General features: G+C 41.1%; 1 protein-coding gene and 1 long non-coding RNA gene across 3 annotated transcripts in view; both read left to right on the forward strand.

Moving 5' to 3' along the window:
- The window catches only part of COLEC12 (collectin subfamily member 12), a 96,709-nt gene that overhangs the window by 47,338 nt on the left and 23,330 nt on the right, over positions 1–26,041 (forward strand). The window lies entirely within an intron of this gene.
- Positions 7,673–13,293, forward strand: LOC110393313. The gene is made up of 3 exons (XR_002434950.1): positions 7,673–7,852; positions 10,055–10,158; positions 12,710–13,293. It is a non-coding gene; the product is annotated as an uncharacterized LOC110393313 (long non-coding RNA).

Raw genomic sequence — 26,041 nt, forward strand, 5'->3', positions numbered from 1 at the left:
CAACATTATATGTTGCCAGTAAGAGTGTTAAAAAAGATCCAGGTGTACAATGTGCCTACATGTTTGTGTGTACAACATACACATGAAACATAGACTAATGTCACACAAGTGTATGAAGTAGCATCACATGGAGTTCTAGGTTTATCTTTTGCCACAATTATGTTGTTTAAGATGATGTTAGGCTTCCAATCATATTTTGCATGTGTTACACTGAGAAACAATGAGAGCTTTCCAAAATAGTTTAGATGCTTTATAATTATTTTAGCAGCTGTGGTTTCAGTTACCTTTAATTAGTTCCCCCTACAGCTCTAAATAAAGAGAGGCTTCTGTTAAATGCAGTTACTTTCTTCCGCAGATGGTGTGGTAAAGTATGGCTACCCATAAAAGGAGGCTACTGAGCGTTACAAGGCAAACTCGGGGGCTTTGAGCAAATGTAATTATTAATTTAGGACCATTTCTACATGGATTATTCACAATTTCCAGTAATCACAGCTTCACACCAGAATGGTCAGCCCTAGGTTTTATGCCAGCTGACACTGCTGGGACAGTTAGCTTAGCTCATTTCAGAGATGGTGAGACAACCCTCCACCATGGAAGCAAATGGTGTTTTGACACCCTGTATTTTTCCTAAATCATTTATTTGGTTCACTGACCCTGACATTCCTAGAGTGTGTGGCTCTGTCTCTGAGAACACATGTTAAGCAGATGAAAAATCATCCTATAGAGTATTTCTCTTGTGTGTAGGACAAATTGTCAGACCCTGATGTATATAGCCAATATAGTTTTAAAATGCTTTGGATGGAAACTGTAAGGCCACATTGTTTCCATGGGTTGCAATGGCACATGCCAGCTGGCAGCCATAGGAGCAAATGTAGGCACTGCTTCTTTACAATAAAGATTTCATATAATCATTTCTTGTAGTATCCTTCAAAGGAATCAAGTCTGTTGACTGTGATTTTTTTTCTGTCAGATATAAACAAGACCAACATGAGACACAACAAAGGTTGATGAGAACACAACCTGCATTTTAAAAGTTAAATTTTTCAATTTTATTTTTTAGTTTAGAAGGATCAGACCACTTTGATAAATATATCTGACTCTTATTACTCCTGACTGACTGCACATCAGTAAAGGAGTATCTATCACATAATTATCAATTCACATCACTGAGCAATACTAGGTAGATCCAGCCAGGAATTCGCTGAAGGTTGAATTATAAGAATACATAAATATTTCAATTAAAATATTATCATTCTCTAGGAAGATGCAGATGTGGGATGAGTATTCCTGTTAGGTGTATAGTGCTGAGCACAACCACGGCAGCTCATGGGGGCACATCCTAAAGAAATTTTTGTATCGCATTAGCAGCATCAGTGTTATTTTGCTAATAAAAATAATCACTGTCAACAGGAAACTAATCGTTTTGGTGGTTACAGCTCTCAGCGTGCTTGAGTGAGAAACTTGACCAGAACGGGTAAGAGTCCTATGAATTCTCTGGTTTTCCCAAAGAGACTGACTGTGTTATAGTCCTTTGGCATCCATAAAAGTGAAATGCAGAGAAACAGCAGGATGGTGCCAGAGTCGTGACTTTATTCCTTGAGCTTCAGCCAGGAAGGCACTGTAGGATTTAGTGCAGTAGGTCTCAGTAGGCAGAGGAGCTCTGCTGGCTTCTTTCCGTCATTTCTGGATCATTTAATTAATTAAAGAATCATTTCTGTTGCAATCACAAACGTTCCAGTTTGCACTATTACCCAGGGTCAGAACTTGCCTGACCTCTCTGGCAGAGGAAGAGAAGAGTAAGGAAATCGGAAAAAAAAGGAGTAAGTAAATCACTTCAAGGAAGCTTTGTTTCCTTTACTCTCAAACTCAGAAGAGCAGAAAAGGCTGAATTGAAGGAAAAAAGGGCTAAGACTGAGGCTGATTAAGAGAGGTCCAGCTTGGAGAAAAGGCAAAGAATGAAACAAGTAAGACAGAGAAAAATAAACTACATTAAGAGAGAGCTTGGATGAGAGAGTCGGCTTGCAGCCAGGAGGGAGCAGCTGCGGCAGGAAGGCCCGGATCCCATTGAAACTGAAAAGGGGCCATCTCTCTGCTGGAATGAAAGGGGAACAAAAAATAATTCACCTTTAAAGACACAGAAATGGGGTTTGAGGTGAGGGGAAGGGCAGAGAGGAATGAAAACTCGTGAATGAGATATTTTTTCTAAGAGCAATGCGATGACTGTTAAAATCCTTCCAAAGAGCTATGTGATGGTGCAGATAAATCAGAGTGGCCAGAACGGATACGCCATTCTGAGCAGTTTCACGTTGCATTAGGACTTTTGAATAATGCTGAACATCAAGCAAATTTCCTCATTTTTACCAGGGGAGATGAGGCAGATGACATACCGTACTGATGACATCATGCCTCACTCCAGATGTGAACAAAGAGGGAAGAAAGTGTAAGATGGATATTTTACCACAAACCAGAGCAGTTCTCAATATTGAGGTGCAACATGAGGTTGCAAATCTCGGCACGTCATGGTTCAACAAAATAAAGGACAAAAAGAAGCAAGGTGAAACCCTGGGCAATCCTGAGAGAAAAACTTATGTTCAGGCAGCAGGGAACATACATCTTGAGTTAAATACTTACACCTTCGGTACAAGAAAGACAGTCGACTGGAGCGATTTGAGCAGAGGGCCATCAGGATGGTGAGGGGCCTGTAAGGAGAGGCAGTGGAACCAGGGCTGATTCAGCCTAGAGACAAGATGGCGTTGGGGGTTCCTAACAGCAGCCCTCGTGCCTGCAGGGAGGTTATGCAGAAGAAGGAGCTGCGCTCTTCCCATTGGTGCATGGTGGTAGGAGGAGGGATAACGGGAATGAGCTTAAACAAAAGAAGTTCAGACAGGATACAAGAAGAAACAATTTCACTCCAAAGACAGGCAGTGGCACAGGTTGCGTAAGGATGACATACAGTCTCCAACCTTGGAAGTTTTCAAGAATCAGCTAGGTAAAGCCCTGAGCAACCCAGTCTGATCTCATGGCTAGCCCTGCTTGGAGCAGGGTGCTGAGCCAGAGATGACCTGACAACCCAAATGATGCTGTGTTACATTTTTGAGTGATGTTTGAAGATAGCTGTCAACGGTTTACGGGCGTTCAGCCCGGTTCCGTGACGAAGGGGACGGGGGATCCACGGGTCCACGCCCCGGGAAAAGGGAAAAGGGAAAAAGGGTAAGGAGATGGCCCTGAGAGCAAAGAACAGTGGCAACAATCTGAAGAGAAACAAACTAATTTACTAAATAAAATATCGGAATGCAAAACAACACACTATAATACAATATAATTACAATTTAAGCTGATAAATCCAATACAGAGAGAGAGAATGTCCCAAAATCAAGGTAGGCCTTACTCTACTACCGACGATAAGACGGCTGGAGAGTGAGGTGCTGCCAAGATGAGAGACAGGCGGAAAAAGGGACGAGGTCTCGTGATCTGCAAGTTTTTATACTGCGAGCTTTTATCTTTTCCTTCCGGCTGGAAAATGGTAACAGAGGAGCAAAGTACCGTGGGGACTGTAGTAGTCCTTCTCTTCTGAGAGCCAGGTATATCCACTACATGATGTTATGATGTGGAATACCAATAACCAAAAATCACAAAACCATGACAATAGCTTAAGAGAAATAAACTGTGACAGATGATTTCATGTGGAATTGACGAGAAGGAATTTCTGCTCCTACTAAGAAGCTACACTTCTTAGTAAGGAACTAATTAAATTAGATGCTAATACAGCTATTCAGCCAAAACTTTATGTCGAGATAAGAGGAGGACTGAAAGAATATGTTAAACAACCTGTTTCCCGTGGTTTCTCTCCTTTTTGTTCTACTTTCTTTCCTTTCCACTTTACGAAAATTGGACTTTTTGAAGGGTTCTACAGTAAAACAACAAAACGAAAAAGCCCATTTCATTCTGGGAAGGAGGGAAAATAATTCATACAGTTGTTTTATTTTTCACTCCCTTTTCTTGATATCAGAATTTTTGTTTTTCATGATGGTAGATGTTAATTAATAATGAACTGGTGTGAATCTCTTGGTAGTGGGGTCATCGTCTTTGACTAAGTAATTTATCTTGTGTGCCTGATACTACAAGATCTCACAACTGTACCAGAAATAATTGTTTCTTAGCAGTGCATGCTTTGTCCCAAGATTTATACTGACAAACTATGCAAAGACAGTCTGAAGTTTTACAGTATTGTAATGCACATTAAAACTCTCCTATTAACTATAACATTAGGTTAAAGAATGACCACCATTTTAGCTATTTGAATCTTTTGCAACATTTTCCCAAACTCCCAAGTACTATTGTAAACAAACAAACAAAGCCACAGGAATGACTACAATTAGGCAGTATAAACAGGCTGCACCCAGATCAAAACAGTCATGGTTGCATTCTTATGCAAAAGAAGTTGGTTTGTTGTCCCAAAGACCCTACCCTTGCTTATTTATGTTTGTCTTTCCATTATGGTGTTTACTGCAAGGATCTGCAGTTAGATGCACTGGAGGTTAGAGCAAAGCCCTGAGGGGCTGTTTCTCAGCTGTGGCTCTCCAGAGTCTGGCCCATCTTCCAGATAACCATTCCCTGGTACATACCTTCCACTTTTTAAGGCTTTGAGGGGTAGTGCAGAACAATCATACCTGTGCCCCTGCTCAGCCTGGTGGCTTCTCTGAGTTGCATCCTGATTTCCCAAGGCGAGCAATGTACTCATGGCCTGAGTTATGCATCACCCGTTCCTGCTTGGTGCAATGATGCACAACACTGAGAGCCCACCCCAGATAGCCAGCTCTGCAGAGATAGTGGTTTGCATTTCATCCTTGCCTGTCAGAGGTCCAGCAAGGAGAGATGGTGGGATGATGAGGTCTTTGCAGGAAAGACAAGGAAGACTCTGGGTTAAAGAAGGAGCATGAGAGGTGTAGAGAGGGCAGGAGCAGTGAGGTCAGCTCTAAAAGTCTTGAGATTCGCTATATGGAGCAGTGTACCCAAAAGTGAGATGCTGCCTCGTTTTTGTGTGGATCAAGCCCTCAGTTTTCCATCGCAAGCGAGCTAGCATAAAGACAGCAGCTTCCATGTGTCTCAGCCAGTCTAGATTAATGTGATGTTGAACATGAGAGATGCGAATCTGTACAGTGTGTTGAGTTGTTCTGACATGTTGCCTGCGGTGAGCAATTCCTAGCAAGTGGGAAGCCACAGTGTGTGGCAGCTGTTGCCTATGAGTGATCTTCAGGGGTAGCTCCAAGCTTGACTGCATTGTAGTAGTTCTGTCCTGAAGAAAGATTAAGTTATTAAGTAGAAAGCGTTGATTAACTGTGGCAGAGCCCAGGCGTGAAGAAGAGGTTGCAAAAAGTCTTCAGTGATTTTTTAATGATGCAAACACTCTGTGGGGATGTAACCAGCAGGGTGGTGCCACATCCAAATCATGAGCATCTTATGCAGGATAAGTATGAAATTCTTCAACAGAAGTAGAAACAAACCCTTCCAGTCCATCACTGTCTTTCTCTCTTGTTTGTCAGTCAGGTGCCCTTCTAAAGTTTCATTCTAGGTCAAGCTGAACTTCAGCAAAAAGCCAGAAAGTGGGAAACTAAGAAAACCATACTGCACTGCTTTACTGATGAGAGATTTGACAAAGACATTTTGCCTCTGAGTAATGCAGCAGCCCCGTAGCACTTGCCAAACTAGACCATTGGCACTAGGATGGGCAAAATAAACTGCATACACAACTATAATTTCTAATTTGATTTCTGCAAAGTCTGTGCCATCAAACCAGTGTGGAATGTTAACTAAGCTTTTACTATTAATTCACATGGCAAAACAAATATTTTGTATATTGTTATTGTCTCTAGATGAAGCTTTTTTTAATCTAATCCCAAGTTTTCATAGTTTTCTATAGATAAAGCCAGAAATGTTAACTGTAGTCAAGTGTTTTACACTAGCTTGGTAATAGGAACATGAGAATTTGGGCACAGTTAGACTTAGCTCTGGTTTTGACCTATCTGTACCCAAGTGCTTTCTCTATAAACTCTTCCAGTTGTCTGTGTTATGCTTTGGAGAACATACTTCTTGTGAGAGGATATATAAACATCCCCCCCACAGTGTGAAATGAGGCGGCATGCAGGCCGTGTGGTTGAAGTTGTCAGCTACAGATATTTCTCGACATGAAGAAATGGAAATCTCAGTGATATTCAGCTGTTTTCAATCTGCTGAAGTATTTGGTTTTTTTTTAATCCAAATTCTTTTAGGTTTTTGGTTAAATTAAAATGATGACGGACACCTTATAACTTCTCTATTGAATTTATAGTGGATGTTTCTCTCTGTAATTGCTACATCACTCAGATATGCTATACTAAGCAGCTACAGACAAGTTCTTGTGTGCTTGCTGTAAGTCTTGGAGACTGGCAATGTAGGTCCTTTCAGTCTATACCCCCTCACTGAAAGCTGTGAGAGCTACACCACCTCACCCTGATGCTGTTCCGTTTTCAGAAGATTCTCTAGTAGAACAAGACAAAGAGGCAGTCTTAGTGTTCTCAATGTTTCTTGATGATTCTTAAAATCTTGCTGAGACTTATGAAGAACTTTGACGTGTTAAAATGCTCTTGGATTAAAAAAAAGCCAGAGGTAGATCACTATCAAAGGTAATGATTACACAGTTAAAAACATAAGGATTTAACTTACATTTCAAACTCATAAAAAATGGTATGTGTGGCCAGCCATGCACAGATTTTCAAGAGAGTTAAGAAACATAATATGAAGAGATTTCCCCTCTTTGTGCAAGGAGAAACCAATATCCTTAGACTTTTGCTCCAGAATGGCAATAGCCTGGATTCAGTGCTGGGAATTTTCTCTTTGGTATAAGGAGCAGTTGCAAGTTGAGTACTGGCTGTAAGATCAGACCTCTAAATGGCTCTTCTGAGCATCAGAAATACCGCGTGAAGCTGCTGACTGCACCGTTATCACATCACCTGAGCGGGTCATGAGGCTGTATCAGTGGAAAGTTTGCCCTGTACCAAAACTTGTGTCCCACAACAAGTTGGCTCGTTTTGAGCATCCCATGGTGATGTAGTTGTTTTCCTTGTGCAGAGGAAGGCTCTGGCTATCTGAGCTCAAAAGGCCTGGAGTAGTGTTTTCTGAGAAGCAGTCTTCGGTCTCAAGAGGACATCTTGTCCTTCCACAGTACTAATCATTCAGCATTTTTCATTTCTGGATACAAATGCTGTTGCACAAGAACACTGGCATCTCTTCCTGGCTCCTCACTGCTTTTCACTATGCATCACAGTCGTAAAATGCCTCAGCTTTGAAGCTGGAAAGTGAAAGCCTTTTCATTCTCCTGGATAAGAGCAACCACATGAGGACCTAACTTGCTTTAATTCACATGCAACACGCTTCATATGTCTAATTGATTTATCTTAACTTTCCCACATGTCTCCACATAGGCATGCCTCAGTGCGTGCGGCTTGAAAGGAGGGAGTACAGCCTTACAGCTGAAAAGCTGGTGGTAAGTAATTAAACCTAGCAGCAGCAAGAACTCCTGAGACAAAATCTTTGGCAGTTTTCTACACCATGTAGTGAGCTTGGGTCACCAAGGGCCTGTAAATAGCATCATAATGACTGGTTCCTCAGCAGGGATAAACATGTGCTTTGAGTTTTCTAAATGATTCAGAGGCATGCTGTGAGATAACTACTGATAACAAGCAGATGTGAAGTTTGCTTTTCAAGACAAGGAGGCAGAGGGGGAAAGTCAAGTTGATTTTTGGCTTATGGTCTTCTCAGAAAGCCTGATATTTGAAGATCATTGAAGCTTGGAACTCAGTCTTACCTAATGAAGGTAATGTTTCAGTTCTTGTGAGGGCTAGTGAGATAATGCAGACAAAACTTCCTGAGTGTTTGTACCTGAGGGCAAGACTAGGACCTATTTTACAAGATTAGGAATGCTGTATAATTTCTAAGTGCATCTTACATTATGCCAGTGTCTTCATGAAGGCTTTCTCAGAAGTTGTATATGCAGAAGTTTTGTTTTTAATGATACCTAAGCATTGAAGGATGTGTTTTGTCACACCAGGCAGCAGGACCCAAACCTGCTGCCCAGTAGGAGCAACATGTCCATACTGGTGTGGCAGTGGTGCTCAGCTGCATTTAATGCTGTCATGCTGTGAGCCCAGGGCTGGGTGGGTGTTAGTTTGGGGCTCCCAGTACTGTGTTTTGCATTAGCAGGATGGACATGTGAGCAGTCCTGTAGGATGGCATGTTTGCCCAGTCTTGGAGGAAGCCTGTTACAGCCTCCCAAGGCAAAGGCTCTTACCAGCAGATCACCTGCTCTTTCTCAGGGAGATCTGAAGTTTTGCTAATAATGTACAGGTGGAGTAAAAGAAAGAAATAGCTTTTTTGGGGCATTATTTAAAAAGCCAAAGTACGTGTCGATATTTCTCTCAGTAGAAAGGATTCCTGGCAAACTGAAAACGGGGATAAAAGCTGTTACGGTGTTCAAGCAGAGAGTGGACCGCTCACTAAGTAAAGAGTCATTTATCCACAGTGACTTTTCTGAAATGCCCTGGAATAGTGTTGGGATGGATTTTTAAATAAGCAGTTTTGCATGTATTGTTGAGGATTTCCCTTTTAAGTGGCACAACCTGATGCCTTATGGCACATTTAAAAAAGCAAATCATAAGAACTTCCCTAAAATAGCAAAGGAAAAGTCTCCTCTTGCCTGTTTTTGTAGGGAGGGTTTAGAAATGAAAAGATGTCACGGAACCATATTGAGGCTCATCAGTTGCATTATACCCGTATGTGTCTGCCTCTTCAGTTCCTGCTTTGTCCTAGGTTTCCCATCAGGATTGCTCTTACCTGTAGGGTATGGGTTTCCTGCCCAGCAATGCCTGCCTGTGTACAGTGATTTGAATGCTGAACTTTGCAGTGCCCTCATGAGATACACTGCCTGCACAGGAGCTTTAAATGCACAAATGGGAGAAGCAAAATACAGTATTAATAGTTTCCTTTCTGATCTCCTTCTTCCCAAAGAAGAACCTAATATGGCTCAAGCAACCTCATGGAGTCTTTTGCACAAATGTCCACGTGGCATCTGTACATTCACTGTTTGCATTTGAGTCCATTTCCTATAAGCATCACAGATGTTGTGAGATATTCTTTTCAGCCTCTCTATCTAGACAGTGACTCATTTTTATAATCATATAGTTTCTTGCAATTAACTTCAAGAGCTTTGAGTTCTTTAAAAATGCATCAGCTTATAACTTTACAACTGGAGGGGACCATTATGCCCATGTCATCTGACCTTTTGCATAATACAAGGCAGAGTAATTGCTGAATGATGCCTATAAATTTTTTTTCTGGGTGCAAGGCATGACTTTTAAAAGACATCCAGTCTTAATTTTAAAACTTCATGTAACAGAATCTATTAAATGTCTTTTCCACTGCTTCCTGTCATTAATCATCTTATTTGATAGAAGTCATCAGCTTGAGTCTGCTAGGAACATATTTAGTGTCTTCCCCCCACATCTGCTGCTCTTGTGACTTCATTTACTAGAAAGCCCTTTATTGTTAGAAGGGGTTTTGTCTATGAGCAAAACATGAATGTCAGCTTAGCCTTGTCTTTGATTAAACATGTAAAATGAGATTCTTCAGCCCTTCATTTAAGGCAGCTTTGTATCATCTTTTCTCCTGTACTGTCCAAGCCATTGCTGCATTTTGGGTTTTCAATGAGTGGGTGCAAAAATGATGTATGTTATTCCAGTAGCATCACCAGCCACAATTATGCCACATATCTAAATCTTGTTTATACGCCCAGCTGTTGCCTTTGTTCTCTCTTCAGGTAGGTTTCCCACTGCCAGGCTCTGGTGGTTACCCACACTGCCTCATCCTGTTGCTGAAACAGTCACCTCCCTCTCCAATATGACTGGGCGTTTGGTTTTTACGTTTAGTTAGAAATATTAAAACAAAAAAACAAACAAACAAACAAAAAACTCCAACACAATAACAGCCAAGCTGTTTGTTCCACAACCCAATTGCTTTGCAGATCTGATTCACCTGTATTTTCCTAAGCTGCATCCTCTGGTGAAGCTTTCAGCCCCGACCCCCAGGCTGTGGTGAGCCCTGCTAAGTATCCACGGCAGCTGTCAGGTATTTTACACTGCACAGACATACTCTCTGCTTCCTCACAAGTCCTGCTAGTGACTATATTGCCGTTTGAAGGGATGTGGTGCTGAAAATTGGTTTTGCATCAGGCTGTTTCTGGCTCAGCACCTCTTTGATGTGTCCTCTGTCAGCGACCAGGTGGGCTGCCAGTTTAGCACAAAAGCCTTTCTGAAATGGATAGCGAGTTTATCAGTGGAATGATTACTGTCTTTTGATATAACATCAGCATCTGTCACAGATGTCTTACATGACATGAGCACTGGGTCTGTGATTTTGGGAATGCAGGTATTCCTCTGAGTCTTTGTTGAAGTGGTGTTACCATGGAAATGGATGGATTATTTGTATCCTATTCTTCTGGTGCTGGGGGGGATTTTAGAGGGTTCAGGGTTTTTGTTTGTTTGGGATTTTTCTACAAATTTTGTTCTGCAATATTTCTAAGGCCCTCACTGTCAAAACTCCAGGTGGAGAAGCTTTAATTCTGTGTTCATCAAGTCATTCATAATATACTTGAGGTTGCACTGCTCAAACTGGAACATTCCAACCTGACAAGAGAGGTCCTGCACATAGATGTATGTGAGACAAGAGAAGGCCCTCACTGTCAAGACTCAATGTACGTTACACGAGAGTATGTATGTGTATGACACAAGAGAAGGCCAGGCCACTGACGTGTGCAGTGCAGCCACTGTGTCTCGATGGCACCAGTGGGCTTCTGCAGAGGAGTATAGAGCAGGAGGCAGTAGAGCAGGGCTGGGGCTCAGTGCTCAAGGACCTGGTGTGGGAGGCAGAAGGCAGGCTCAGCTCCCCACTGCATGTCAGCAGTATTTCAAGGGAATCATAGCATCGTTAAGAGTAGAAAAGATCTCTAAGATTGTCTAGTCCAAACCATCCACCTGCCACCAATACTGCCACTAAACCATGTTCCTAATTACTAAATCTACCCTTTCCTTAAACGCTCCCAGGGACAGTGACTCCACCACCTTCCTGGGCAGTCTGTTCCAGTGCCTCACCGCTCTTTCTGAAAAGAAATTCTTCCTAATACCAAACCTGAACTTCCCCTGGCACAACTAAAGGCCATTCTCTTTTGTCCTATTGCTGTTATCTGGGAGCAGAGGCCAATCCCCACCATGCTACAACTTCCTTTCATCAATAAAGATGTTGAGCAGAATAGGCCCCAATACCAACCCCTGGGGAACACCAGTCATGACCAGTTGGATTTAATTCCATTTGCCACCACTCTCTGGGCCTGGCTGTCCAGCCAATTTTCTACCCAGCAAAAACTGTACTTGTCCAAGCCATGGAAGTGACGGGGTGTGGGAAGAGAGACTTGAGGATTCAGAAGGTGGCTATAAACAGACCTCTGGAGTGAGCAGTAGGTCCACTTATGCGTTACAGAGATGGAGAATCAAAGGCAAAGAGTGGAGACGTAGCAGAGGAATGTGGGAAATGTGAAAGAGTCAGATGGAGGAAAGGGAGGTAGCAGCAGCCACAGGGCTCTGCTGGAGGAGGTCAGAAAACAATGTAAAGAATCTGGTGTCAAGGGGATTTTAATCATGGAGTCAAGAGGTGGCCAACCTAGGGTCCACAAGTTTAGAAGAAAGAATGCGGAGAAAGCTCATTGCAGAAACTTCTAAAGAAAGAACCTGTAAGACTTAATGACAGCTTCAGCCTGAGTTAAAAATCTCTGATTTTTTCATAAACCAGCAAGGAATGAACTGTTGATACGCTCCACTTTGAAATGACATGGAAAATTAACACATTGTTGTGGATGCCTATAGGAAGGATTTCTGGCAGTTTTGATCTCACATTGCACAAAGCTTTAGCTGTCACACACAGAGCCCAAATTCTTGAGCAGAGGAGAAACATCCTGGAGAAGCAGGCAGGATGCCAAGAGAAGTGTTGTGTGATATCTAGCCTTATTTATGTTTGTACAGGGGGAATTAGCTGTGCATCAGGTATTGTCAGTGAGGTGTTGGAAGCCTGCAGAGCTCTCAGAATGTTTATCAGGGGAAAGATACAGATGTGTGAAGAAGACTGAAGATAACTCAGTAAATAATGAGTTTTCACACCATGTGTGAGCCACCACACCACATGGAAGTCACTCAATTTTTCCTTCATCTGGCTTATATTCAAAGCCTGGTTACAAAGGACTAAATTACCCCAGTCTTGTTGCCATTTCCCCAGTACTTAGCAAACTCGCTGGCATAGAAGAGAGGCCTCAGACTGGGACACCAGGGAAGCTGGGTAAGGATGGAGGCATGTGAGTTGGGATCACACAATTCCTCAGTCTTCATAAATGCTCACTTGACTAAATGATATACTGTTAACTATGCAGCATTCTGAATGCAGTTCATTTGATAAAGTTCTTAAGTGAGCCTTCATCTTTTTCTCATGTACAACATGCATAAAGAGGGAGTAATTCAGATACAGAAGGTGTTACAGCCTTGTGCAGTGATCAAGCAGAGAGGCCCTACTTTGCATTAATTTCTCCTAATTATGTTATTCCTTATGGCCCAGACTGTGTCTTGTGTATTTTCAGAGTCACCAGTGGTATTTATGGAAGCACTGCCTTGGCATGGAAGCACTAACGGCTAAAGAAAGATTTGGTCCAGAAAGAGAGAAGCTGATTGCAAGCCTTCTTTGCTTTTCAAGTCCTTCTGGATATTCCAGAAGATAATCTCAAAACACGTAACCAGAGCTACTGGACAAGGCCTCTACAGTTTTTTTCAAAAAGAAATATCTTAAATAGTTCAGGTGCTGTTCAGTTTTCAGTTTTACCAGTTTAGATCTGGAGTTAGAACATTTGAGTGATTCTGGATTTGCATCGATGTGGAAGAGTTAAGAATTTGGTTCAGAAGGAACAGTTTGCACAAAAAGGCAGCAAATTCTATGGAAAACCTGTGATTATGGCTTAGCTTGGTGTATTTCTGCTGTAGAGTGGCCAGATCTTTTAAAATCTACCTGCTGAGGGTCTGTTTTTGTTCCTCTGCTATTTGGCGAGGACAGTGGGACAGTCTGTATTTCAAGGTCAAAGGTGTAAATAAAGAAAAATGCACTTAAAATTTGTCTAACAAATGTGGCAGGATTCTGTAGATCTAGTCAATGCAGCATATTTTAGGGCTGAAGATTGGGTTATGCTTAAAATCTAAATTTGGGGCAACGTTTTTGTAACTAAAGGATTTTCTAAATTTTCTAAAAGTTTAGAACAAATAATTTCTTCTGTCTTCAAGTTCTGCAGTTGTTGAATCATAGATTTTTCCCATGTATTCAGTGTCTGTCCCAAGCATGTAGTTTTCTTTTTCTAGAGCTGTCGTTTCATTGTGTCTACTCAGCCAAAATCAGGAAGTCCAGTCCCTTTTTGATTGACAAAAATGAATAGGGAAGTGGAATTAGTCCACATCCTTAAAAATGGGAGCCTTGGCTCTTAAGAAACTTGCTAAAATAGTAGTAATAGAACAGATTTCAAAAGTGCTGAACCACCAACAATTTCAGTTAAGCGCCTACTCATGTAGTTAAACTGTTTCTTTGATGAAAGATCTCAATTTCAATAGGAATTGCCAGGTAATTTTTAAATGTAATCTCTTTCTTAAGTAATTCCCATGAACCTGAAAGTGCTTTATATTCTCATGGCACATAATGCATGTAGATGCCAATATTGAAGAAATGCTTGCTCTGCTGACTAGCACATCAGAAGCAGAGGAAGATATGTTTGAAAAACTGCGGTGATAGCAGAGCTAGAAAACCCACTAATTTCCACTTTCTCCTCATTTTTACTAACAAATGTTTTGTGCTAGGTATTCTGAAATGCTGCATTACAAAACATCTTGAAGTAGTCTTTTCACTTGAAAGTCACAATACTATAACTGTGTAATCAAACAATTGCAGATTTAGGGACAAACTCTACAGATTTTGGAGTGTCTACACCTGCAAGCGAGCTGGCACATCTGCAAGGTCATCTGAATACCAGACTTGATTTACAGTACAGAAAATTATCCTAATTCATTATACTAACCTTTCAGAACTGAGTTTCTGCTTGCAGAAGCTGCTAAACAAATTCAATCTGTTTAAATAAATGTACGTGCACCAAAAAGAGTGCTGATCAGGCAAAGTGAAAATGCAAATTTTAGAAGCAGTGTGTTTTCCAGCATTCTTTGTCCCTTACAACTGAAAGATGGACCATCCTTTTTTTTTGTTGTTTGTCTGTTTTTGAAAAAGGTGAAAGTGAGTGGGCAGCAACTGGCAATTTTGGTCTGAATTTGACTTCACTAATGTAAGAAAGTAAAGTAGATTAGTCTGTGACTTAGCTTAGATGGAGTAAATCAGCGGGAACTGGCACTGAATCCAAACAGTAAGAGTTAATGAAAGGCAATGTTTTCTACTTTGTAAGGTTGCCAGGTACAGTTCAGATAAGTCAAGAAGATGCAAGCCCTCAGTCTGTCTTTTTGCAACACAATTAAGAGCCCTTGTTGAAAGGCACCTTCAGTTCTACTACAACATTTTATCTATCAATAGGTGTCAGGCAAACTATACAATCCGTTAGTCTGCAGGGGGCAGCCAGCTTTCCATGTTCTGCTGCCTACTAGGCAAAGAAGCTGCAAAAAAATAGCGATGCATCTACAGACTGCTGAAAAACTCAGCTGGAAGGTGAACTCCTTGACTGTGGTGAATACAGTGGCTAAAGAAAGTTGCAGCTCACAGGGAGGCAAGTTTCTTGGCTGTGTAAGGTGCACTAAGAATGTGGTACACAGTGAAAAGCTGACAAGAAACCTCTTCAGTCTGTTCTCCTTACAAGCTGAGGGAGCCATCCCAACAGATGCGGATAAAGAAAGTCTTGCAGCTGAACAGGCTTTAATGCTTAAGCCTCCTTGCACAGTTACCCAGTACTTCTCAAGAGCTTCCAGTACTTGATCTGTTAGATCCTTCTTTCTACCTTTTTGGTAGTAATCAAATTATCCTGAAAGGCAGCATTTACCTTTGTTGCTGTAACTAAGGGGTGCGATTTGAACAGAAACTGTGCACAAGGAGGAGACTGTGCAGACTGGCTGAATCTCAGTAGTTTTTCATGAATGTCAGTCTTAAATAGTAGTACTTCAGTAAGTAATTTCACAGAGTTAGCACTTCCCAGTTTTTTAGAGGATGCTACTGTTTCCCAACCTGATCCTAAATCCTTACTTCTTATACTGTGACTTTTAGTAGGTACCAGCATTATCAGCAATTGATTTGTGTACTCATGGTGTGTGTGCTGTAGTACTATAATCTTTTCTAGTACTGTATTAATTGACCGAAACATTGCTTTTCCCTCCTAATTTTCCATATATTTTGAGTGCACTTCAAAGAAGCTGCACTTCAACAAAGAGAGCTTCCCACCAGAATTTGGTGAGCAGTGTTGAAGAAGCTCCTACAGAGTCAGCTTTAGGACTTTGATCCAGTACATTTATTAAAATAAAATTAGAAAAAGGAAAGGGCCAAGATCAGAATGGTATCTTTTCATCTGCAAGTAAGTGACACATACCTGCCATGGTTTGCAGCTCTCCAGATGCCTGCATGCTGGGAGACCCTTGCTGAAAAGGGCCAGGTCGCTCACTGCAGAGGGTGTCCACTCTCAGGGAAAAACAACAGAGTGAATGTGTTTAGCTAACAGGATGAAAGATATCTCACCAAAGCTCTCAGCATTTTCTGGCAGTATCCCAGGGCCATGATTCAACATAATGGACTGTCTCTGAGCAGTTTCTCCCATTGTATTAATACAAATGGGTTTTAATTACCCTCCAGCCTTTATTCCTTTTGATTCGCGTTATTTTGTTCCTTGAACAAACAGACTTACCACATGCTTTATAAGAAAAAAATTGCTATAGTGTTCCAACATGCAGAGCTATGCTGACCCTTACCATCTGTATACAGCGCCATGAAACATCTGAGAGGGTTATCTGCTCACTCTCTGTTTTCATTCTGGGCTCAGCTGGATCTGAAAGGCACATCCTCCTCAGGGCAGTGAGACACTTCGTTAGCACTGCAGATTTTCTCCTAAATACATATGCAGCAGGACAGAGAAGAGACACACCTTTTTCCATGTGTAGAGACTGGAGCCAAAACACTTAACTGCTCTGACCTCTGTGCGATAGGCCGTAGTCATATCCAGTTACTCCTGTACTAACTCCAATGACTTGTTTTTTGGCTAAAGCATATCTTTTAAATGAGGAGTCAAGCTTGATCTAAAGACATTAAAATAAGGGAATCCCCCATGATGGTAATTTGTTCCAGTTGTAATCACCTCCACTGCGGGAATTTTCGCTTCATTTCCAACAGGCATCTTTCTTCTTTCTACCTCCAGCTTGTAGCCAGGGACTCATGTTAGAATCATAGAATCATTAAGTTTGGAAAAGACCTCTAAGATCATTTAGTCCAATTGTCCACTTACCGCCAATGTTGCCCACTAAGCCTTGTTCCTTAGTATCACATCTACACATTTCTTGAATACCTCCAGGACAGTGATTCCACCACCACACCGCGCAGCCCATTCCAATTCCTGACCACCCTTTTGGAGTTGTTTCCTAATATTCAACCTGAACCTCCCCGGAACAACTTGAGGCCATTCCCTGACATTTGCAATCTCTATCCTATAGATGTAGGAATTGAAGGCAGCCCCCTCCCACATGTGCTGCCTCGAAGCTAGCAGCCTTGGAGGCCTTTGGCCACTGACTCCAGCAGACGATTTCTCATGGTCTTTGCCTGACCAGCCTGGCCCAGAGACACAAGGTTGTCCAGGCTGTGGGTGTTGTCTCCAGCCACAACAATGGGTGAGACATTTGGGGTCCCTGTGACAAGCTGGGTATCTGCACCATGTTTTCCAAGGCCTGTCGGGCTTCCAGCTCCTTGCACCAAGCTGGATCATCTCTCTTTGCCCTAAAATCATGGTGGAAACTCTTTGGTAGCTTCCTTGTCATCTCACCCATGTTATCCTTCTTGGAGCCGCTGCTCTCCTAGCACAGCACACAGTTTTATTCTTTTTGTTCCCACCATATTCTTAGCGGAGTTAGCAGTCATTTTCTGTAAGTGGTCCCAGCTTATACTGCGATTCATCTTGCTTGAATGGCTGCCCTGCATGCCTCATTAGTTAAGCGTTAAGTTTTGTGGTCCTTTGGAAACCTTACAAAGATTGTGTCCACAGCTGAAAAAGGCCCAAGAAGGATCTCCCACAAAGCTGGATGCCGTTTTCAGACAGCACAAAATATTATGGAGCAGCTAAGCAGTTTAGTAACTAATGAAATAGTGATTAAAAATAAAGTGCTCTTCTGTCCTCTGGCTTCTGTCCATGTACAGCAAAATTTTGACCTGAATTTGCTCATGCACCTTGGCAAAAGACCTAGAGGAAATTTCCATAAGTGCCTTTAACTTTTTCTTAATAGAGCTCTCAATAAAAGAAGGAGTGAAAGAGAGAAGAACCTGTGTAACAAATCAACCCGGAGAAGAGAAGGCTCTGGGGAGACCTGTTAGCAGCCTTTCAGTATCTAAAGGGGGGCTATAAGAAGGAAGGGGACAGACTCTTTAGCAGGGTCTGTTGTGACAGGACAAGTGGAAATGGTTTCAAACAGAAAGAGGGGAGATTTAGACTGGATGCAAGGAAGAAGTTTTTTACAATAAGGGTGGTGAGGAACTAGAACAGTTTGCCCAGAGAGGTTGTGGATGCGTAACAAACAAAATATATCTTTCATCAGATTCATCCTAATGGTTCTGGTCATGCTGAAAGCTCTGATTTTCACAGTTTTGTTTGTGATGTGAGTCTTTAGCTATAGTTCATGGCTTTCAACATTTCCTGCTCTGCTTTTCAGGAGCATACAGTTAAGCCATGGAAAAGATCATGCTAGGCTGAAACTTGACATACAAGGAACCAGCCAAGAAATAAATGTTCGAAGTCAAATAAAACTGCTGAGAAACAGGTATTTTTTGAAAATATTTTTAAAATGTGAAAATTATTTTTCAGCCTATTATTTAGAAGACTTCGAACAGTACAGGGACTTAGTGCCTGTGGACTCTGAAAACGCAAGGGAGAGTTATTTTGCAACTCATTAGACTTTCTTTAAATAAGTTATAGTGCTATGTGTTATTTTTTTTAATCCAAACTTTCCACCGAGCTGCCAGTTTGGCTGCTTTCCTGCTCTTCTTCTTCTATGCTTTTAGTCTGGCATGGAAGAAAAGCCATTTCCAGCTCCTTGGTTTGAGTGATGCACCTGCAGTTGTGTGCAAGTCTGTGGAAGCCAGAGAGGTTACACTTGTGTGACTGAAACTGAGGAAGAATGAGAGTGTTTAGTGCAGTGATCTACTGAAAACATTTGACACTTGCATTGGGCAAATAAATTGTAGTGTGTCCACAACTATGTTGAAAGGCAATGGGTCAAGGGTGCAATGTATTTCTCTGTTGGAGTTCCAAAGAGCAGCTGCAGAGTATGGCATAAATAACAGCAGATATTGACTTGTTTTGAAGTGAAAAAGTAGGATATATTGACCCTGAAGTTAAATATTGACTCCAAATTTGTTTCAGTCATTTTTTGCTTGAAGCAACATAAATCTTGGAGTTAGGCGAAAAATAAGAGTTGAAAAACAAATTCAGGCTTGACAGTTGTGTGCGGTTCTATTAACATTCTGAGTCACCTTTTTCTGTCGCCTTTTACAATAAGTATCAAAAGGGACCATTTTCCTTGTGTTTTCAAGTGGTATAACATCTAAAAATAAGGAAACTTTTAATGTAGATATTTAGGTTTGCAGTCTAAAAGACTTTGGCACCAGCTTCAGGAAGAATAACTTTTCAAAATTAAAAAAAAAATGTACATGTATCATCAAAGTTCACTCAGGTCCGTTCTTCCCTCTTGCCTGTACTGTTTCCCTCCAAAGCAAGCGTTATTTTCTATTAAGATTGCTTTCACTGAGAACCAAGTTAAGATTTAGGGTTTTCATTGCTTTTTTTTTTCCCTTTGATTTATAGAATTGTACCTTTCTTGAGAACTTCTAATAACATATTTGCAAATTGAGGGAAAAAAACCAACAAGTCTCACGCGCAATTTCTGGTCTAAAATATTTTCTTCCAAATTCCCGCATGTAGCAGTAGATTTGTGTTATGCCTTTTGTCTTCTAATTAAAATACCATTAAAGCACATAAAGCTTGTAGCAAAATCTACTTTCTTTCTTTATTCTTCAGAATAAGAAAACTGTTACGTTCAATTTAAGACTCGTAGCAGTGAGCTTGAAACACCCAGTTAATGCTTGAGAATTCCATCTGCAGATGTGGGAGCCACTGGATCCATGACCTCAAAGCAGACCCCTCCCCTGAGTGCTGTTCTGGAGCCAGAGACCCTTAAATTCCCTGGCTCCATTAAAAACCGTTTGCAAATACTTGGCTTTCTGTAAAGTGAGTTCATAAAGTACTCATCAAAGGATTGTAGATTTCTCTCTATGCAAGTTCAGCAAGGGGTATGTGTTTCAGGAAGGTTATTATCATTACTGCAGGTATTATTATTTCTATTATTATTGTTACTGTAGCAACACAACTAGTGGTTTGTTAGGAGTGGTCTAAGAAATTGGGTGGTTGTTACAAGGCAGGTTGTTATAAGCCTTTTAAAGGATTTGTCAACTTTCATATTTCCATATTTTCAGTAGTTTTCATCTATTTAATGTGATGATTGTACTGACAGTAGGAAGGCAATAGATAGGTACTGCGTAGGTAGGTAGTGTGTTACTTGTCCTCCTGGCCAGCTGCTTATCTTATCTATGACTACTGTGCTCTGGATGCCATTCAGCATAGCTTTTCCTCACTTGCCATGAGCAGATTTAATTAATCTGTTTCCAGTGTTTGTCAAGACAGTATGTATTTGCTTATTTATTAGGAGGGAAAACAGGAATTGCATTTATTGGTCACAATTCTATCTTTGTGCAGAAAGTTGTAGTAATTTATGGAATAAATTTTCTTCTCTAGATACAGATGAACACTAAGCAGGGGGAAATCATGGCAACTGTCATGGTATTAGGTGGAAATACTCCATTTATCAGGGCTGTTGCTCCTGACATTGCGCAGCACATTGGCACAACTGTGTGAAAATGTTCCGATTGCTTGAGGAATGCACACTTAGTCTGCTTTTTATCCAGGAAATTGGATGCTGATGAGATGTGTATGAGTCAGGATGTGGGGAGAGCTCAGGAGCTGGAGAAACTGCAGGACATGGAGAAGACAGGAGGAGCAGAGAAAGGGAGAAGAGAATGACAACACTGAAAGGTGGTAACTGCAGTGGGTCACTGTCCTTTGTTTTAGCCCAGAAATCTAGCTTAACAGAGGAAGAAGCCTCTATTGAAAAGATAACATTCAGGAGAAGGAAGTGGAGACTGAGGTTGTTTGCAGGAGGTTGTTTAGGTCAGAGATGGAAACAGGATTTATTGTCCCTGCTTCCAGGCCTGCAATATTTCTGAAGAAAAAGCTATACCTTCAGTGGCTTTATAAGAGCAGCGAGGTGAAAAATAAATCCTACCCCTGTCAGCCCCATGCCTTTGGAGGTGATTTAATGCGGTGTTCTTGATTCTCCTTGTGGCACCATTCCAGAGAAGCACTGTTTGTACCTAGACATAATTTCTCTCCTGTAGTTGAACATGTAGCCACAAGAGATGAAGAATGAATTTACAGTCAGTGGAGTTGTGTCTGCAAACTGTGTTCAACACAGTGCCTACAGGCATCCTTTCTTCCCCACTCAGCAATGGTACCTCAGCCAGGCAGCCTTGGTGTTCTCATGGAAAAGGTCAGTCACAAGTGGCTATTTACATTCACAGCCATAATTAAATAAACAAGTGGAGCATGTCTCCATGTGTCTATGCCTCTCTAGATGTGCTGTGTTTTTTGCACCCACTTTCCTCCATGAGTGTTCTTCCTCATGGCCTCTGTTTTTGAGACCCAATCCAATCACTTGATCAAATTCCAAATAGGGAAATCCAGCACTGATAGAAACACCTTCGCCTCCTTTTTTATCTGAAAGTAAGTCTTCTAAATTTCCTCAGATAGACTTTTCAGCTGGAAAGAGGCAATTCTTGTATTAGAGGATGCTTCCTAATGAAAGCAAAAGAAGCCTACCAATAGGCCCAGCAAAGGGTGGATAAAGGTCTGCATCTCAACTTGAGTCATCAAATCTTTATTAACTTTCTTCAACTCTCTTAATGTCAGTTGTTCATCACAACATTCCAGCTGGGAAGTGTAACAAGGCCTGTAGATACAGATATTTGTGAATTTTAATGATAACTAATCACAATCTTTATAACTTTCTCAAACTTTTGCTTTCCCACATTAAGTTGGAAATACTTGCTCACAGCACACAGGTAATTATTTTTCCATCCTGAAAACCTCATCAAAAGTAGCACTCTGTATTTTTCCATAATGGAAAAAGAGAAATACTTTTTTGACATCAAATACAGTTGAAACTTTATTTTGTTCTGCCCCACTAGGTAATGGAGGTGAGGAAAAAAAAAACATGATGAATGAGAAGGACATCCAGTGGGCTTCTTCCAACACAGTGAAAACTGGTTTAGATTCATATTTGTTGCAAGAATTTGAAAGCACACTTTGCAGAGACATGTGGAATTTTATAATGTACTTAAGTGAACAACCTGCTACGACAGCATTAGAAATGCAAGTGTGCACACTTAGATGCTTCCTCAGAACAGATGTGTATTCCGTTTGACTTGTGCTGCCACATAAAGGGTTTAATTTTTGTAGATAGCCAAAATAGTATATGTGGCAGCATCAGTGAAGCGCTTCTTTGGTCTGTAAAAAAGTGATCCAACCTATCACATTTTAGCATTGTCCTCAAAATGATGTTAAAAGTTGCAGAAGAAGTTAATAAAACCAGTGGTGGAAGCTCCCTGCAAAGAGAATGGGTTTCACACCTGTGCCCTGGCTGACCTCACCATTTCCCCAGTGAGTCCTTCTGCAGTGCAGGTGTCACTGCTGGCAGTACTGGGACAAACCACATTTACAGCCTCAACCAAGACCGTGATGCCCTCTTAAAGAATTGCACTGTAGAGCCACAAATCACGGAGTTATTATTTTTTCTACCTACCAGTTAATGTAACATCTTTACTAGGTCACTAATGCCGAAGTACTGCATTGTAAAAATATAGAATATTAGGGAAAATATATACTTAGTCTATTACCTTTTTCCTCCTTCAAGCCTAATGTAATTTGAATTAAAGCTGAATATGTGCATTAATCATCAAATTATATCACCTTAATTAGGAGCTACATTTCACAAAGTAGCTTGATTTTTTAAGAACAGAGGGACAAAGAAGAAGTGGCATTATTTCACCATCTAGCTAAATGCCTTAGATCTTAAGGACAGATCCCTTCTGTGACTTTGCTATGGCTTTGTTCAGTGTAGTTTTAATTAACTCATTTAATGAAATATCCTCAGATTTTCTTAGGAGGTGTTGCACAAACCAAAGATCTGTCTTTGATCTCCCTCTAGATCTGGCTGAACATCTTCTTGCGAGTCAATCTCAGATTCTCCTGTTTGGGCTATAATTGGAGAAAGGCTTTTTTTCTGTGATGTATTGTGACTGTTTTGCCTGTCAATGAACAGGTCTTTAATTCATACATGATTTTTATTGTCTTTTAACTGGTCTAGTTTTTCTATCATCTTCTGAACTGCTTAATTAGATCTCTGGGTTTAGTTCCAGAGACATGCACTGAGTGATCCCCCTCTTGACTTTCATTAACTGAGGGCAGACGCATCTCTCTAGTTCCAGACAGTAGTTTAAAAGCAGGAGTACTTACTGTTTTTTTTTTGTTCTGGTTTGAGTTAAGCTCTAGACATATCTTTAAATCTAATGGTCGATGGGATGTCGGACCCTCTGGTAGTGTGATATCCTTATACCACACTGCTATGGCTGAACCTGAAACTACTGCAGATCTGTGATTTCTGTTAAAAGCAACCATTCTAGTTCTTCAGTTCTGCTCATATTTGCATAACATACAGTTCAGATACTCAGCAGTCTTTGCTCATCCTGTGTTGTGGCTGGGCTTTTTGTATCCTTTCAATTAAGATATTTGGTGTTTAATCACAGTAGGACATTGTTTGGTAATAGTATATAATTAAATGGTGATGGTTGTTGAAGTGTATAATTAGGATTTTTGACAATTCATTGTGAATCTCTGGTCTGCTGTGAAGAAGAACAAAGCCAGAGAGAAAATGCTGGCTGGGTTATATAAATAAGTGAGAGATGATGGTCGGGCTGAAAATGAGGGTTCTTCCCTCCTATAATGAAAGGCTTTGTGTACATTACGTAGAATATAGTATTTCTTAGGCTGAAAGCTTTCCAGAGATAATAGCACTGGTCCTCTGAGACTCTTCATTATGTCAGATGTAGAATTATGGATTTATGGGAAGCGGACGCTGCCTCTAACAGACTCAGTCTAGTAGAGGAAACTCTTCCTCTCCTGCCTGAAGAATTTCAGGCTGCAATCTGCATACTGTCACTGGTGAGGGTTTTCTGAGGTGTCCAAGAGGAGAACTCCCCCACATTTCCAGTGAAATACGCTGGTTTTTTTTGGACAAAATGCCTCCTCGTGTCTGCCTCCAGCTTCAGGGGACAAGGGACATGGTGAACCCTGCTGGTCTCAGCCCAAGCATCCCTCTCCCAGCAGTGACAATGGCTTTCAAGGGGCAGGATTATGAAAACCTTGTCAGTGATGGATTCTTCTGTTGTTTTCCGACTTCAGCCTTACAGAATGACTTATTTTCATTTTTAAGAGTCTAAGAATATGCTGTTCTCCTAAAATGCAAGCTGAAAATCTCTCATCACTATATAGCTGCAAGAAAGGAGCATCCAGGTGAAAAAGACAATCCCCCAGTGTGCAGCTCTTTCAAGGCATAATTTCCCATACACAGAGCGGGCTTTGGGGTGTGCTTTTTTCCTCTCCAGAGGTCCTTCAGACAAGCTGTCAGCTGTGTGACGGGGAGATCAGGTTGTTCAGGACCCTGCAGAAACCTGTGAGGACAGAGTGGTTTGGGGTTGGTCTGTTTATTTATTAATTTATGAAGAAAGAGGCACTGTGTCTTGCAGTGTTTACGTGAAATATCGAGTGCCTTGCTGCCATGTTTCATGATTTTCCACCTGGTGCAGGAAAGCTGGCACAAGCGAGGTGAGTACATAACCACCGCTTAGATTTCAGGCTTAGTTGCTTTGATTGCTTCCTTGTAAATAACCAGAAACTTTTCCAAAATAAACAAAGCTTGCATTTAAAAAAAAAAAAAAAAAAAAAAAAAAACAGAAGCAAAACTACTGAACTCCAGAACTAATGACAACATGTTTGTGCTGAGGACTTTTACCAATGGCAGAGTAAAAACCTGAGCGTGGAGTTAAGCAGGCTGCCCCCACCTCCTTAGCCAGAAGCCAGCATTGCATCCCCTGACCTAGCAGGACCATTGCCATCACCACGTCTGTGGATGCTGAAGAAAGGCTGGTACCCAGGGCCCCAGCCAGGGCTGAGCATGAACCACTCTGAGTTTTTGCCATTTATAACCATTATAAAGAATGATTGCTTTCTGAGGTAGCTCAGTCATACGGAGCCATCAACTCATCAGTTTTGCTGACTGCAGCTAAGCCATTCATGGAGGATCACAGGAATTGTTTCCGTGAGGGGTGGGTTAATAATCTACAAAACCACATAGAAAAAAAATGCAAAAACTTCGGTTTTGTGGCTGGCTGGATCCAGTAATCTCAAAGCTGCATGAGGTGTGTTTTTGGCAACGATGTGTCTGTTTTGATTTGAGTGTGCTTTTTGTGTCGGTACAAGAGCTTCTTTTTAAAATACATATACACATGTGTGTGTATGTATATGAACACACATATATATGTATGTATATGTGTTCACTCATGCATGCTAGAATTTGAAAATTCTCATGGTCCTCTAAGACAGGTTTAGTTTTCTATTGCCTAATCATGCTAATTTTACATATATATGCACACATACATATACATACATACATTTTGCACTTGGGTGTGTGTATTTCAGCACTTACAGATGTTTTTTTAAGGGGTTTAGTTATTTAAGTCTAGAGATAGGTTCCTCATGGGATCACCTGCTTTTGCTGGTGAGCTTGGCACCCACTGGGAGGCTCTTACGTGATTCAGTACTTCTCAGGATTTGATTCCTACCTACATGTTGTATTTGCTCAATAGTTTTTTCAGGCCCCTTTAAATATAGCTACTAGATCTATTGCTCATCAGTTTCAAAAACATTATCCTGGAAAAATGTGTCATTTGAAGGATGCAAACCAGACTTGTTGTCTTCCTTCCGAACTGCAAGGGATGTTATCTCTTCACAATGAATCATGCTGGGGAGAACCCCTCCTAACTAATGTACGCATTTTTGTTTCCTGCACTTCATTTCTTCAGTCATCAGCACAGTTTTTATCGGGGTTACAAAAGGAACCTTGCATCTTTGTCAAAACTGATCTGCTAGTAGAAATATGGTGGGGCCACCTAAGATCCGGCAGTGAGAGCCAGGAAAAGGACACAGAGAAAAATACTTCTAAAAGAATTATTCAGCAAGAAAATATGTGCGCATATCATCCTCAAGTGTTAAAAGACATGCTCTTGACACGCAGTATCGTTGAGAAGTTAGGCATTTTGTAAGGTAGCTGCTCTGTGTCAAAGAGCAAAGATCTCCCCTTAAAAAGCACAGAACAAAAAAAAAAAAAAAAAGAAAAAAAGGAAAAAAAAAAAAAGAAAGAAAAAGCAGCCCCTCCTCCAGCAAAACCTCTGCTTATCTGGAGCACAAAAGGCATCTGCAGATGTCTACCCCCTGCATGAGAACAAAGTCTTCAGCCGCTGGAATGCG

Source organism: Numida meleagris, chromosome 2 (assembly GCF_002078875.1).
Source record: "Numida meleagris isolate 19003 breed g44 Domestic line chromosome 2, NumMel1.0, whole genome shotgun sequence".
In the NCBI taxonomy this organism is placed as follows: domain Eukaryota; kingdom Metazoa; phylum Chordata; class Aves; order Galliformes; family Numididae; genus Numida; species Numida meleagris.